This window comes from Rhinoraja longicauda, chromosome 33, assembly GCF_053455715.1.
Source record: "Rhinoraja longicauda isolate Sanriku21f chromosome 33, sRhiLon1.1, whole genome shotgun sequence".
Taxonomy (NCBI): domain Eukaryota; kingdom Metazoa; phylum Chordata; class Chondrichthyes; order Rajiformes; family Arhynchobatidae; genus Rhinoraja; species Rhinoraja longicauda.
The window spans coordinates 12,656,631-12,672,371 of NC_135985.1; the positions used below are offsets into that span (position 1 = coordinate 12,656,631).

Consider the following 15,741-nt stretch of genomic DNA (forward strand, 5'->3'; position numbering starts at 1 on the left):
CTGGGAAGGGGGAGGGGAAAGAGAGGGACAGTGGAATATCTGAAGTTAGAGAAGTCAATGTTTAAACCTCTGGGGTGTAAACTGCCGAAGCGAAATATGAGATGCTGTTCCTCCAATTTGCGCTGGGCCTCACTGACAATGGAGGAGGTCTATGACAAAGGTCAGACTGGGAGGGGGAGTTGAAATGCTGAGCCACCGGGAGATCAGGTTGGTTAAGGCAGACTGAGTGAAATGAACCTGCCTCTCCCACTTCCTCTCGCAGCACGTTCCATATACCCGCCACCCTCTGTGTGAAAACGTGGCCCCTCACACCCCTTTAAAGTTTTCCCCTTTCACCTTAAATCTAGGTCCTCTAGTTTAAAACTCCCCTACCCTGAGAAAAGGGTGATAATTCACCTTATCTGTGCCTCCTATAGTAGTCATAATTATCAGTTTAACTTTAAATCAGGAATGAACAGCCATTATTGTTTGGAGATGGTTAACGCTGTCCCTGAACTTCCAAAGTGGACGTGTCTTTGGATGAGATTTGAGTTTTGGGCTGAGGACTTGGACCAAGGTCTCTCACCCCAGGTATAAGGTGGGTTCTGGTTCAACAAGGATCAGATCCCTTCTCTCTTCTCCTCCCCTCCCATCCACTGTGTGCAATTTTTAACAGGTCACACACATGGATACTGACATCAAATTGTTGCTTCGGAGATTAGATGTAATTGGAACATGATGTGTCTCTCATTGCCATGAGTTAGTGCTTCCATGTCCAAGGTGGCTAACGTGTATGTGGCTTCATTGATGGAGTTTCCCATCCAGTGGTGCAGCAATAGACAGGCGTGCATACTCCTTGGCAGCTTTCCGTTTTCTGTTTGGGGAAGGCAGACATCCAGGATGGGAGGTGATTGCAAACCGGCCAATTACTGCTCCTGTCCCTATAGATCAGAGGTTTTGGCTTTTTGTGTGTGTGTGTGTGCACGTGTACACACGCATGTACATGTGTGCTTGGTTTGGCTTTGTGTGTGTGTGCACATGCATGTACATGTGTGCTTGGTTTGGCTTTGTGTGTGTGTGTACATGTGTGCTAGTTCCGACCCTCTGCTTTTTAATCCCTGATGAATCAAGCCCAACTTTGGAGGAGCTGGCTAAATCCACGAGGCTGCTGTAAGCCTGACCATGGGGTGCTGATAACCTGGTCAACCACTGGGATGTCACAGAGAAGATGCAGGGAGGATCTCCTTGCAATGTAGCAGCCCATGGTAACATCTTTCAATAATCTTTCATTGTAAATGAGGACTGGGTATTCCACTGGGCTATGCCTCCACGTTATCATTCAATCTCGCACAACTTTATCCATGGAGGTTCCCTTTATCATGGTTGGTGCAGAATAGATTATTGGTCATATTTACACCTGGGAATTTGGAACTCTTAACCTTCCACTACAGCACCAGTGATGTTGACTGGGGGTGTGTACACCATCTCGTTTCCTGAAGTCAACTACTAGCTATTTTGTCTTGTTGACATTGGGGGAGAGGTTAGCGTCTTGACATCATGTTACCAAACTCTCAGTATCATCTGCAAACATGTAAATGGGATTAGCAGGATTTGGCCGCAGAGTCGTGAGTGTACAGGAAGTGTACTAAGGGATTGAGAACGTAACCCTGCAGGGCATTGATGTTGAGAATTATCACCGAGGATGTTTTGTCATTTATCCTCGCTGATTGTTGTCTATGGGTCAAGCAGCTGGTTGTAGAGAGGGTGCTGACTCCCAAGTTCAGGAGTTTGGAGATGAGTTTGGTTGGGGTTATGGCCTTTAAAGTGGCATAATAGTCACGAAGTCAGAGTGTGGCATAGATGTCCTTGTTATCTAGATGTTCCAACGATGGGTGTAGGGTCAGGGAAATGGCATCTGCTGTGGATCTGTTGTGACGGTAGGCAACTGGTGTGGCACAAGGATAGCTAATAAATGCAAAAGTGGTCAAATAGAGGAAAGTATATGTTCGCATACAGAAGTAAAATAGAGCAGATGCTGAAAATCTGAAATAGAAACTGCTGGAGCTTGTCGTCAGGGTGGCAGGGGTTTTGCCCATTGACCAACAGTCGTGGTGCCTGCCTGTGTTTGCAGCCGGTGCACACATTGTACCACGGTATTTCACAGTGTCATCGTTAAATTAACTCCATGTACAAAAGGTGTAACCAATTTTAACTGACACCTTTGAATAAATATCCCTGCCCTTCTGCAGCATGGATGGGGCTGTGATAAAGGTTTATTCGGCTCCGCCTGGAATTCAGTGGAGCTCTGGCAATCCTGCCGTGAGTCACAGTGATGCTGCCTGGACACGTGTCAGACCCAGGAGAAACAGGTGTTCCTCCAACTCGAGGCTGGAGAGGAAATAGTGGCGACAACTGCTGCTTGATTGTAGTGTAAAAGATGAGTGTTGGAATCCAGCACCATGTCTGGAGGTTTGCTGGATGGCTTATGGTTGTGTGACGGGTTGTGAACAGGGATCTTGGATGCCTGTATTCCCCATGTTGACGAATGTCCTTTTTGTTGTGTGGCCGATGGTTAGATCGGGAACATTTCCAGCTCCCCGTGGTTATTGTGCAGGAAGGGACTGCAGATGCTGGCTTATACCAGAGATAGACACAGAAAGCTGGAGTATTGCAGCGGGTAAGGCAGATGCTACCTGACCTCCTGCCTTACTCCAGCTCTCTGTGGTTATTTCTGTTTTCCATCATCCGCGGGGCTTTGCCTCTGCACCACTCTCCAGACAAGGTGTGGTAGCACTGGAGAGGGTGCATGGAGTGATTTGGTTCTGAGGAGGGACCCTCTGTTTTCCCAGGAGAGGAGGAAGTTAAGAGAAGGCACGATTGAGGGTTCTGGGTAGTGTAAACCGCAGGAAACTATTCCCCATGTCAGAGGTAGATAAAAGTCGAGGGTATGGATTTAAGGTGAGGGGATAAGATGTCGGGTGGGAACTTTTTCACCGAGAGGGTGGTGAGTTCTGAGATTGCAATGCCAGAGAAGGTGGTGGAAGTCGAGGCACTGACGGTGTATAAGAAGCATAAAACCATGCTGGAGGTTCTCAGCAGGTCAGGCAGCATCTGTGATGGGGAATGGAGAAGCGGCCTTTTGTTGTGAGGAACATTCTTCAGAATGAGGGAGGAGAGGGTTGATAGTTGGTACGCGGAGGTGGGGGGAGCAAGAGCTGGAAAATGATAGGTGTGGAGGAGCCGATTGGCAGGTGGTGGAGAGGCGGGTGGAGATGGTAACTGAGGTTGGAGGTGATATTGCTGGGAATTTCAATCCAAAACCAGGGAATTTATGCTTCTTTGCGAGATTACATGAGGGTTGAACAGAATACTCATCTCCATGTTGAAGGAAGAACGTAAATGGGTTGGAACCAGTGGGGAGAAGGTTAACTGGACTCAAAACTGGAAAGGCTGTACTGAATGTGGAACGGTTGGATCTTGTATCTGCTGGGCTTTAGAGAGCACGAGAAGTATTGATTGAATGAATGAATGAAATCTTTATTGTCACATGTGGCAAGTCACAGTGAAATTCTTTGGCTGCATACCGTACCAAGATATGCAATAGGCACCCATGAAGGGCACTTACAAATTCTCCTGCCCCCCCCCCTGCGCCAGTTCCCCCTTAGCTCCCCTCCACCCCACCCCCTCACGCTGGGTCCTCCGTTGTCTAATTTTCCTCTCCCTCCCACACCCACGCCGGGTCCGTGTGGCTCTTCCCCCTCCCTCACGGTGGTCTCCCCCATACCGGGTCCTCCGTGCCTTCTCTCAGCAGCGACGTTCCTACTTCAGGTGTCCGTCCTCGCCTGTCGGTCGGCGCCATCATCGACCGCTCCATTAATGCTGCCGGGTCCTCTCATGGGGTCTCCGTGGCATCAACCCGGGCCCCAGCTGTGGGCCCCGCCGGCCACGTGAACAGCTGTGGGCCCCGCCGGCCACGTGAACAGCTGCGGGCCCAGCCGGCCACGTGAACAGCTGCGGGCCCAGCCGGCCACGTGAACAGCTGCGGGCCCAGCCGGCCACGTGAACAGCTGCGGGCCCAGCCGGCCACGTGAACAGCTGCGGGCCCAGCCGGCCGCGGGGGATACGTGATATTCTGAGAGGTTTTAAAAGTTGCAGTGCAGATGACCCGGTGGGAGGAGGTTTGGAGAACTTGCATTGGAAATGTTTTGTATCCTTGAGGCATCCAAAGGCTCTTCACAGTCCATCACAATTCAGTAGTGCAGCCAATCTCTGTGGAGCTGAGTAAATATTGTGCTCAAAGATGCTGTGTGTTGGCTGTAGGAGCGGTATGTTATTGATGAGGTGGGAAATCCCACTGCCATGGGACCTTCATATCCAATCGAGCCATTGGTGCCCCTCCCCCCCCGGTTAAGTTTAGCGATACAGTGCGGAAACAAGCCCTTCGGCCCACCAAGTCCGCAACGACCAGCGATCCCCGCACATTAACACTATGCACACTAGGGACAATTTTTACGCCTACCAAGTAGCCAATTAACCTACAAGCCAATAGACAATAGACAATAGGTGCAGGAGTAGGCCATTCAGCCCTTCGAGCCAGCACCGCCATTCAATGCGATCATGGCTGATCACTCTCAATCAGTACCCCGTTCCTGCCTTCTCCCCATACCCCCTCACTCCGCTATCCTTAAGAGCTCTATCCAGCTCTCTCTTGAAAGCATCCAACGAACTGGTCTCCACTGCCTTCTGAGGCAGAGAATTTCACACCTTCACCACTCTCTGACTGAAAAAGCCTGTACGTCTTTGGAGGAAGCATGAGGAAACAGAAGATCTTGGAGAAAACCCAAGCGGTCACGGGGAGAATGTACGAATTCGGTACCGACAGCACCTGGTCGGGATCGAACCCGGGTCTCTGGAGCTGCAAGTGCTACCTCAAAGTGTCCCTCAAAGACGTGGACGTCAACCTCAGCACTTGGGAGTCTCTTGCTCTGGACCGTTCAACTTGGCGTAGCAAGCTCACCACAGCAGAGAACAGATGCACTGTAGAGGCCCAGAGGAAACGCACCGCGCGCAAGGCCCGGGCTACCTCCACTTCCACTGCAGCACCCATCCACTTGTGTCCTACGTGTGGGCGTGCCCTCCGGGCCCGGATTGGCCTCACCAGTCACCAATCCTCCAACTGAAAGTGAAGTCATGGTCATCTTCAAACCCGAAGGACAAACAACAAGGCAGCAACTCTACAGCTGTGCCACCATGCCGCACAGAGGCAACTAGCTTAATACAATGTTTAATAACACGGATGTTGGTACAAGGGGACATGAAGCTAATTGGAAGAAACTAAGGAAATGTTCTCGCTGTAGATGCTGAGGGAGACAGTAACACTGCCTGACAGGATGCATGAGGCAAATTCCTCACTGCATTAGCTCACCGCCTTGGTTATCCAACAGCGGTGAAATTGGATTGGGCTGCATGAGCTTAACTTTGAATGCCCGAGGCTGGTTTCCAAGGTGGGCTCCAACTGGGCCGTGAACCTTAATTCTGTTGTGACTTCTGTAATTTTTTTCCTTGCTAATTCTTTACAGACTTTTCATGCAGCTTTGATGAGATTCATTTGCAGGTTTGATATTGATTCACTTGTATTCTGCTCATGTCGTTGAAAGGTTGGTTTAGGTGTCAACGTCCCAGTTTTACACACGTGGTGTTCATTTTGTAGCTCTTTTTATTTTTGTTGCTATTTTTATATCTTAAAATGCGAAATGTTTGGGTTGCTGAGTTGTTAGTGGCCATTTGAAGTTCCTGGGGTGCAATGTAACACCCGTACTGGACACTTTTGAAAAAAAACCAAATAATTTTCGACGTGATTTATTCTGATCTGAGCAGGTTATGGTTAATAACTTGGAGCTGTGGTTTCAGTGTTTAATTGGATGGTGTGTGCTGAGGAAAGGCCCCAGTTCAGGCTGCAGAGCCACATGATCAGCAGCTGATTCCTATTAGGAAAAGCTCAAGTGTTTGCAGTTCATGACAGCGCCTTGTGTTTGGACTTGCTGTGAGCTTGCTCGGTTTCTAATTTATTTTCCCCCAGTTCCAGTTTCCGTGCTTTGGTGAAGTCTGCATTTAGTTGGTAGGGGATGTTCTGACTTCTTGTGATCCTCTCTTCCCCAGCCTCCACTTGTGGATGAAGTGAGCATTTTGTAACCAAGACTAACCACTGGACTTGGCTGCGTAGTGAGACTTGGACCTGGAACATTGGCAACGGGGCTGTTTTCTCCATTATCTTGAGGTATGTAGATGATCATAAGCTTTATTTTTTAAGAAGTTTGAAGAAATGTGTAAATGTCAATAACGTTGATGAAATGACTTTGAGATTTGCAAGACAGCCTTGGCTTTGAGATGGCAGGCTTCACTAAGTGCTTCACTGCTCTAATCCTATTCCTTAAAATGGATGTTTACAAAGTTTAACTCACCAAATCACTTAAGATGTGCAGCAGTGAGTGAATAAAACAATTGGTTAATGAGTTCAAGTTGTATGGACCATGAATATGAGGCCATCTGAATTTGGGAGGATTGTGTACAGGCTGATGTCTGAGGATGCCGTGTAACTCTGCATGAAGTTGCCGGTTTCTTTAATGCTTGTTTTTTTTTTGCAACAGACAATCACTGTTCTGTCCATAAGTCTGTGGAGTCGCAAGGCCGGACTAACATCGTAGCAAAAGTGGCATTTGCTACGGGCCCCGCGCTATGTGTTTGAAATCGGCATCCCACTGAGGGATGCTGTGTTGCGCGCGCCGATCCCCAACCACCATGGTTAGAATGTGTTGGCGGCAGGGCTGCGTGGACCAATGGGCAGCCGGCGTGGTACCGCCCAACCGCCCAACCGCCCAACCGCCCAGTCACTGGCCCTCTTACTCAACACACCTCCGGCCTCACCCAAACACCTCACTCCTCCAGACCTCTCTGCTCGAATATTGGCCTTGTCTCCCCACACATCCTGGCCATCTCACCCCTCGCTCATTGGCTCTCTTCTCTCAAGTCACCCATCCCACTTTCAGCACCTCATCACCCCCCGCCCCCCCCATCTCTCCCACTTCTCCGGACCTCCTTCTCCCTGCTCCTCCGGCGCTCTCTCCCCACTCTTCTGGCACTTGCTCCCGAATCCTCCCCTGCTCACTCTTCCGCATAGTGTTCAGCCTGTTGTTTCTCCGCCCCTCCCTCTCCTTGCTAAGGCCTCTCTCTCTTCACTCCTGTGGTCTTCTCTGTCTCCCCACTCCTCCGGCTCTCTCCTTCTCCCCACTCCACTGGCCGTCTCTCTCCCCAATCCCCCTTCCCTCTCGCCTCCCAGACTTTAGTCCCTCCAAATAGCTACTGTTCCAGTCCGCTCTTCCGCCAATCTACCTCCCCCCTTTATTCCCAGTCTTCTATCCCACTCTCCCTCCTCTTCTCCATCCCACTCTCCCCCCTGCGCATCTCCATTACTCTGTCCCCGTTTCCTCCGAACATCTTTCCCCTACAACTCCCTCCATGGCCCCACTCCGCTGGCCTTTACTTTCCATTTCTATAGGCATTTTCCCTCACTTTCGGCCTTTTCTCAGCCCCTACCCGTCCGCACCTCTCTCTCGCTCTCTCTCTCTCTCTCTCTCTCTCTCTCTCTCTCTCTCTCTCTCTCTCTCTCTCTCTCTCTCTCTCTCTCTCTCTCTCTCTCTCGCTCTCTCTCTCTCTCTCTCTCTCGATCTCTCTCTCTCTCTCTCGCTCTCTCTCTCTCTCTGCTCTTCTGGCCCAAACTCCCAAAATCCTGCGACCCTCCCACCCATCCCAAAAGCTCGGGCCCTCTTTCTCACTGATCCCCCGGCCTTCTCTCCTCACTTCCCGGGCCCTGTCTCCTCCTCCACTCTTCTACCACCTCCTCTACCCACACCTTGCATGCCTCTCAGCATCCACTGCTCCAGCACTCCCTACCCCTGCTCTGTCCCTCTCACCCCTATATCTCCAGTTCTGCCTCGCTTCACTCCTCCAGCCCTACCTTTTCCGGATTCCTCCGTCCTCCCAGTCTCTACTTCTCTGGCACCCTCGGCTCCCACTCCTCCGGCCCTCTTCTTGCAATCCTCCGTCATTCTCTCCATGGTGAGTTGCTGCCTCACAGCGCTTGCAGCACCCGAGACCCGGGTTCGATCCCAAACACGGGTGCTGTCTGTACGGAATTTGTACGTTCTCCCCGTGACTGCGTGGGTTTTCTCCGAGATCTTCGGTTTCCTCCCACGCTCCAAAGATGTACAGGTTTGTCGGTTACTTGGCTTGGTGTATGTGTAAAATTGTCTCTAGTGTGCGCGGCGATCGCTGGTCGGTACGGACGATGGGCCAAAGGGCCTGTTTTCGGCTGTATCTCTAAACTAAACCCCTCCATCACACACTCTCTGAGAGTCCCGTATTAGGCCTTTGGGCCGCTGTAGGCCCCAACACTGTAGGCCCGGACAGTGTAGGGTAACGGAGCTCGTTAACGTTAAAGGAGTTAGGGGTGTGGGGCCGAGTGTGTTGGGGAGCCGGGGGGGGGCCCCGAGTGTGTTCGGGGAGCGGGGCCGAGTGTGTTCGGGGAGCGGGGCCACGTGTGTTTGGGGCCGAGTGTGTTGGCGGAGCGGGGCAGAGTGTGTTGGGGGAGCAGGAGGGGGGGGGGGGCCCCCGAGTGTGTTTGGGGAGCGGGGCCGAGTGTGTTCGGGGCCCAGTGTGTTTGGGGAGCGGGGCCGAGTGTGTTCGGGGTGCGGGGCCACGTGTGTTTGGGGCCGAGTGTGTTGGGGGAGCGGGGGGGCCGAGTGTGTTTGGGGAGCAGGGCTGAGTGTGTTGGGGGAGCGGGGGGGCCGAGTGTGTTTGGGGAGCAGGGCCGAGTGTGTTGGGGGAGCAGGGCCACGTGTGTTGGGGGCCGAGTGTGTTGGGGGCCGAGTGTGTTGGGGGCCGAGTGTGTTGGGGGCCGAGTGTGTTGGGGGCCGAGTGTGTTGGGGGCCGAGTGTGTTGGGGGCCGAGTGTGTTGGGGGCCGAGTGTGTTGGGGGCCGAGTGTGTTGGGGGCCGAGTGTGTTGGGGGCCGAGTGTGTTGGGGGCCGAGTGTGTTGGGGGCCGAGTGTGTTTGGGGGGCCGAGTGTGTTTGGGGGGACCGAGTGTGTTTGGGGGGGCCGAGTGTGTTTGGGGGGCCGAGTGTGTTTGGGGGGCCGAGTGTGTTTGGGGGGCCGAGTGTGTTTGGGGGGCCGAGTGTGTTTGGGGGGCCGAGTGTGTTTGGGGGGCCGAGTGTGTTTGGGGGGCCGAGTGTGTTTGGGGGGCCGAGTGTGTTTGGGGGGCCGAGTGTGTTTGGGGGGCCGAGTGTGTTTGGGGGGCCGAGTGTGTTTGGGGGGCCGAGTGTGTTTGGGGGGCCGAGTGTGTTTGGGGGGCCGAGTGTGTTTTGGGGGCCGAGTGTGTTTGGGGGGCGGGGCCACGTGTGTTTGGGACCGGGCTTTGCAGATGCTAGTTTAAGCTGATCTTCCAGTCTACTAATTTTGAACAAAATGGCCCAGCAATGTTCAAAGATAGCTCTTCAAAACATTGTGTAGGAAGGAACTGCAGATGCTGGTTTACTCCGAAGTAGACACAAAATGCTGGAGTAACTCAGTGGGTCAGACAGAAGGGTCTCGACTTGAAACATCACCTATTCCTTTTCTCCAGAGATGCTGCCTGACCTGCTGAGTTACTCCAACGGCAAGAGGAGGCAGTTGAGGCAGGGACTATCCCAACGTTTAAGAAACAGTGAGACAGGTACTTGTGTAGGAAGGAACTGCAGATGCTGGTTTAAACCGAAGATAGACACAAAATGCTGGAGTAACTCAGTGGGACAGGCGGCATCTCTGGAGAGAAGGAATGGGTGACGTTTCGGATTGAGACCCTTCTCGAGACGCATTAGTCTGAAGAAGGGTCTCGACCCGAAACGTCACCCATTCCTTCTCTCCAGAGATGCTACCTGTCCCGCTGAGTTACTCCAGCATTTTGTGCCTATAGACAGGTACATGGATAGGACAGGGTTGGAGGGATATGGGCCAGACGTGGGCAGGTGGGACTAGTGTAGCTCGGACATGTTGGTGGGTGGGGGCAAGTTGCACCGAAGGGCCTGTTTCCACACTGTATCACTCTATGACTCTATGATTCTATCTGTGCTGCCTGACCCGCTGAGTTACTCCAGCATTTTGTGTCCATGTTTGGTGTAAACCCACATCTGCATTTCCTTCCCACGCATTTTGTCTTGGGGTGGGCTCAGGTTACCATGCACTTTCTGCCGAGCAAACCAGATCAATTGGCTTTGCCTTCTCCATGCGAGCTGAGGAAGCCTGCACCGGAGTTGAGAGTAGATGACACAGGCCGGCCAGCAAGGGATTACAATACAATACAATACAATATACCTTTATTGTCATTGTACAGGGGTACAACGAGATTGGGAATGCGCCTCCCATACGATACAATAAATTAATTAGCTAGTCAGTATTCATTTAAACAACCCAATGAAACAAATTGTAACAGTTTTAAAACAGAATAAAGTGCAAGTAGATCTGTGCCGGATCACTGTGCGATGTGACCATCCGGCTCAGCAGGACCGGTTCATAGCAGCTATGGCCCTGGGGATGAAGCTGTTCCTGAGTCTGGAGGTGCGGGCGTAGAAGGAGTTCGAACAGACTGTTGCAGGGGTGTGAAGAGTCTTTGTGGATGCTGGTGGCTTTTCTGAGGCATCGTGTGTTGTAGATGCCCTCCAAGGCTGGTAGCTGTGTTCCGATGGCCCTCTGAGCTCTATGGACTACCCGCTGAAGAGCTTTCCTCTCTAGAGTGGGACCGGGCAATTGTTCCAGCAGAGGGAGTGAGGAGGGTGCAGATGTGTGGACGTTGGGAGTGGTGATGTTGGTAGGCAGTCTGACAGGTGATGGCAGGCCATTCAGCTTTTGGAGGTAATGCATGAAACCCAAGTCCCTGTAGGGGAATCGGTTGTTTAGAAAACGATGAAGCTCGCAGTTGGTGGAGTTGATTGGTTAAGTCACCGGGCTGGTTACGTGGAGACGTGAGACCTAGAGACATGGATTTGAATCTTGCCATGGAAGCTGAGAAATTTAAATTTAGCTAAATAAGTCAAGAATTGAAAAGTCAGCGACAATAACGAGGCCACTAAATGACAGAGTTGCCGTTTAAAACAAACACGTCTGGTTCATTGAGATTTGTTGGGGGGTCGCTACCTACTAGCCTTGCCCAGAGCTGACCCCAGATCCACCAGAGTGAAATTGCTTAACAGGTGTCTCTGTTCAAGGGGCAATAAGATTTGGCTTATAAATGGTGTTTTTGTTCTGTGAATGGCTCTTCAAAACAAAGTGAAATATATGTACTGGGATGAAACTTCTACTTTCACTCTGACTAGTGACGAATGTTGATGATTACTGCATTTGTAACAGAGTTGTACCACTTTCACTGTCAGTGCTCAGAATGTCCCAACACTGGGATTATGCATTGGGTTCATTTATTTCCAGATCTTCAGCCAATGCTGCCATTTGGCTTCAGTTGCTTCTGCCTCTTGAGTGGTGTGTTCCCACAATACTGTGTCGCAGTGCTGATCAGTCTTCCCTGTCCTGCTCCTTCCTGACCAGCTGCACCTTTTTTACTGACCGGTCCTTCTCAGATTACGGTCGGGTTCCATTCCCGAGAACTGCCCATCATCCAAACCATTCCCCAACCGTAGACTGAGTTCCCAGGCGGTAGAATATGCCCGCAGCCACACGGCTGTCATCAAATCCACCCTGCCGGTCTCCCAAGCATCTGTATGGACGGGCTGAAGATAAGTCAAGATAGACCCAAAATGCTGGAGTAACTCAGCGGGACAGGCAGCATCTCTGGAGGGAAGGAATGAGTGACGTTTCGGGTCGAGACCCTTCTTCAATCCAGTCTGAGTTACTCCAGCATTTTGTGTCTATCAGTCTGAAGAAGGGTCTCGGCCCGAAACGTCACTAATTTCTTCTCTCCAGAGATGCTGCCTGTCCCGCTGACTTACTCCAGCATTTTCTGGCTACCCTCAGTTTAAACCAGCATCTGCAATTCCTTCCTACACGCTGTAGATAGGTCAGGTGTTTGTAAACTGGAGAGGACCTGCAATGCAGGGTTCAGGGGATTATCCTCAGTGCCCAAGCCAACAGGCACCAAATTTATAAGTATATGTCTGATAGGTGTTTGCCACATAGAGGCAGATTTCCACCTCCCCTCCCCCTATCCCCCCCATTAGCCTGCATTGTTAAGAAAGGTTGTGTGGTGTTCAGGGTGGGGAAATTTAAAACCTGGTACTCTCCTTAATCCACCCGCATTTGACACACAGCCACCACGCCTTCCTTTCAGGAAGTTCCTGGGCAAGTGCAAACACTGACACGTAGGCTAAAAAGCTGTGTGCTTTGCAGGTGGAGCTGATAAATGTGCTGCGACAGTGTTAACCGAGTTTTACTCTGGAGCACAATCCTAATCCATTGAGGAGCTGCAGGTAAGAATGGGTTTGAATGTTCGAATCAGAGCAGCTAATTCTAACAGCTGCTGCAGCCTGTGGAGCCCACACACGAGGTCCTCTTACCCCAGCTGAGATTGAGAACTTAAACGCTCTGACTACCGAATCCTTAGTGTTTTGAAATATAGTCATTGCTGCAGGCTTGTTATATTGGATGGAGGGAGGTGAAGGATTTAACTCTTTAAATGCAGGAAATGATTCCAGCGGTCACCAGTTTCTTCTTTTGCATGCAGGATGCGTTAATATACTTGGTTTACAGTGGATGGTAGGAATTGCGATCACTGTGTGTAATCACGAGCCCACCAAAGTGGTCTTCTGATTAAATTGTATTTGAGCAATTAAAGAAACTGAAATGAGATGAACTTGAAACCTTGTAACTGATCTTGGAGAAAGACTGGTGATAGTGTACATAAGCACTGATATTTGGTGACTCTTGTGTCTCGGGTGATTAGTTTGGTACCATTTCTTGGAAGCACTGAACTTTAAGGAATTTGAAAGCAACCGGTGCCCAGATCACATTAGGCTCAACTGCTGAGTGCAACTTTCCAGGTAGAATTTCGTTTTCACTTCATGTTCAGATTTATTTGACATTTGAGGTTTTCTTTGATTCTCTGAATCTCATGGAATGTCCTTGTTGAGCCAAGTTACATTGATGTGAAGTGCCAACTGATTGTTCCTCAGGCTTGTACTGAATGAGATGATGGCAGTGGCCCCAGGTGACTGAACGATGATGCTACTCAGTGTTGCATGGTTTGCCCGCTGATAGTGCAGGTGGGAAACACGGAGTAGTTTCTCTGGTGTGCAGTGCGTTGCCCTAATGGGCAGTGGCTGCCAGTCAAGTCCAGGATACCTGTACCTGTCAGAAGAGCCATTGATAAAATGGGTGTAACGTTTTCACTCGGAGGCAGCGCAGTGGTAGAGTTGCTGCCTTACAGCGAATGCAGCGCCTGAGACCCGGGTTCCATCCCGACTAAGGGTGCTGTGTACGGAGTTTGTACGTTCTCCCCGTGACCTGCGTGGGTTTTCTCCGAGATCTTCGGTTTCTTCCCACACTCCAAAGACGTGCAGGTTTTGTAGGTTAATTGGCTTGGTAAATGTAAAAATGATCCCTAGTGGGTATAGGATAGTGTTAAAGTGTGGGGATCGCTGGTTGGCGTGGACCCGGTGGGCCAAAAGAGCCTATTTCCACGCTGTATCTCTAAACTAAGTCTCGAGTGGCTAAGACAAATGTTGACGTTTGCTAACTGGAGGAGCAAGGCTTGCCGTTGTAGGGAAAGGCCTCCACCTGCACTCTGTCCTGGCGCGGAGGACCTGCAATGTTGCTGGATCTGAATGGTGGAGTGGCCCAGCTGGCAGCACTGCAGCGGCAGATGCAGCCCAGGGACTGCAGAGTCCTGTCCACCAGCACGGCAGACCAACACCTCAAATCAGAGGCAAAGTCACGACTTGGACCTACACGTGCAATAGAAAAGCACTGAGCAAGTTGTTGCTTGGAATGAATAGAAACACAGATGCTGGGGGTTAGGGGGGAGAGTTGGCTCTCCTGTGTCTGTGCTGTGAGTTCCATGTAATAGAATCCTTTCTAACATTGAGCTTTTATGAGGTCCTAATTGATCATGATCAGTGTCATTGGTTCCCTGGGTAACCGTTTCATCTGTTTCATCTGAAAACAGAGTATTTGTTACTCTGGTAACTGAGCAGTATTTATAGGTAAAGGTGAACACAAAATGCTGCAGTAATTTGGTGGGTCAGGCAGCATCTCTGGAGAAAATCTCTGGTGACGTTCCGGGTCGGGACCCTGTAGGTCTTTCCTCCTGGTCTGCATTGAAACTGCCATAATCTGGCATGCGCTGGACGTTGGCGCCAGGCTGGCCATTTTCCAGACTCTTGGATGTTATTTCTCTAGGGATTTCAAGGCATATACTGTAAATGCACTTCAGCAGACGTTGCACAGTATGAACGCTTTTGCAGTGGACAAGATCAGTTGTTGATGGAGGGCAGGAACTAGAGTCCTGGTGTGTGGACAGGGAGCATGGCAAATATTACCTGGACATCCAGCTGCCCGTCCATCGGAACTTCTGAGTGATCAGATGGTGGATTATTGGAGCTTCACTGCACTCTTGATAATGGAAAAGGGCGATGTTTATGGGATGAATTAGTGAGTTGCTGGTTAATTTAATTGCCGCTGTTCCGTGTCCAGTAACCGGCAAGTAGCCACCAGCTCAGTGCAATGTTGTGGTGGCTGCCGTGTGGTGCAGTGTCCTCCTCACCCGAATCAAGGGGTCAACACTACAAGCCCCACTTCAGGGACCAATGTGACCTTCTGATGCAGTGCTGAGGGAGTGCTGCATCTTTGCTAGTGCTACCTTTCTGTTGAGATGTTAAGGATTTGTCTGCATCGGTGAGAAACAGGCCCTTGGTCCACTGAGCCTCGCCAACCATCAACCACCCAGTTACACAAGTTCTATATTAATTCCCTTCCCATGTTCTCATACGCTTCTCCTAGTTTCCACTCGTCAAACATCAGCGACAGTTCACAATGGCCAAATAGGTGGCGGATGGTGTGATCAGGATGGGCCGAGAGACCTTGGACAAACCACTGCAAACATTAGGCCTGAAGTGTTTTATCCAGTGTGGTGTGGAGGATTGTGAGGGGCAACACTGACAAGGCATCCATCCATGCACGGGAAGCCAGCTTCCGAATGTACATCAACACTGCCATTGATTTGTGTCATGGTTAAAAATCTGAACTTCAGGTTTGTACAGAGGGATATTAAAATGCAGCTTCTTGATGGAGCAGTTGGAGACATGTGGTGCTGGTGATCAGTTTTGGTCAATTGTGAACTTGTTTATTAATGTTGAGGAATGGGACTGCCTTTTGTTTGGTGGATCTTCAGTCAGCATGGGATGTTTCAGATTATTAGTGGGAACAATTTACCATGCCAGAGAGCTGGCGAGGAAGTTGGAGAGGCAAATAAAAGATATTCAGACAGAACAGGTACATGGATGGAAAGGATTAGAGGGATATAGGTCAAATGCAGACAAATGGGGCGAGCTCAGTGAGACGTGCTGGTCGGCATGCAAGGGTTGGGCTGAAGGGCCTGTTTCTGTGCTGTAGAATTCTATGACTCCATTTCCATCCTTAGCCCCACCGGCATCTCACGTGCAAGGCAAGGGTGAACGATCAAAAGGCAAGTGCGCTGAACGATCAAATGGTGGATGCACTGAAAGGGGC

General features: G+C 50.7%; 1 protein-coding gene across 4 annotated transcripts in view; it reads left to right on the top strand.

The window, feature by feature from the left end:
• rab27a (RAB27A, member RAS oncogene family) overlaps window positions 1-15,741 on the top strand; it is a 101,318-nt gene that overhangs the window by 42,645 nt on the left and 42,932 nt on the right. For 2 of the 4 annotated variants that reach the window (XM_078427209.1, XM_078427212.1), the window contains exon 2: window positions 6,139-6,256. The gene's annotated coding sequence lies outside the window, so the exon portion shown is untranslated. Of the gene's footprint in view, window positions 1-5,964; window positions 6,023-6,085; window positions 6,257-15,741 lie in introns of those variants that run through there. The other 2 variants (XM_078427211.1, XM_078427210.1) reach the window with 2 other exon arrangements.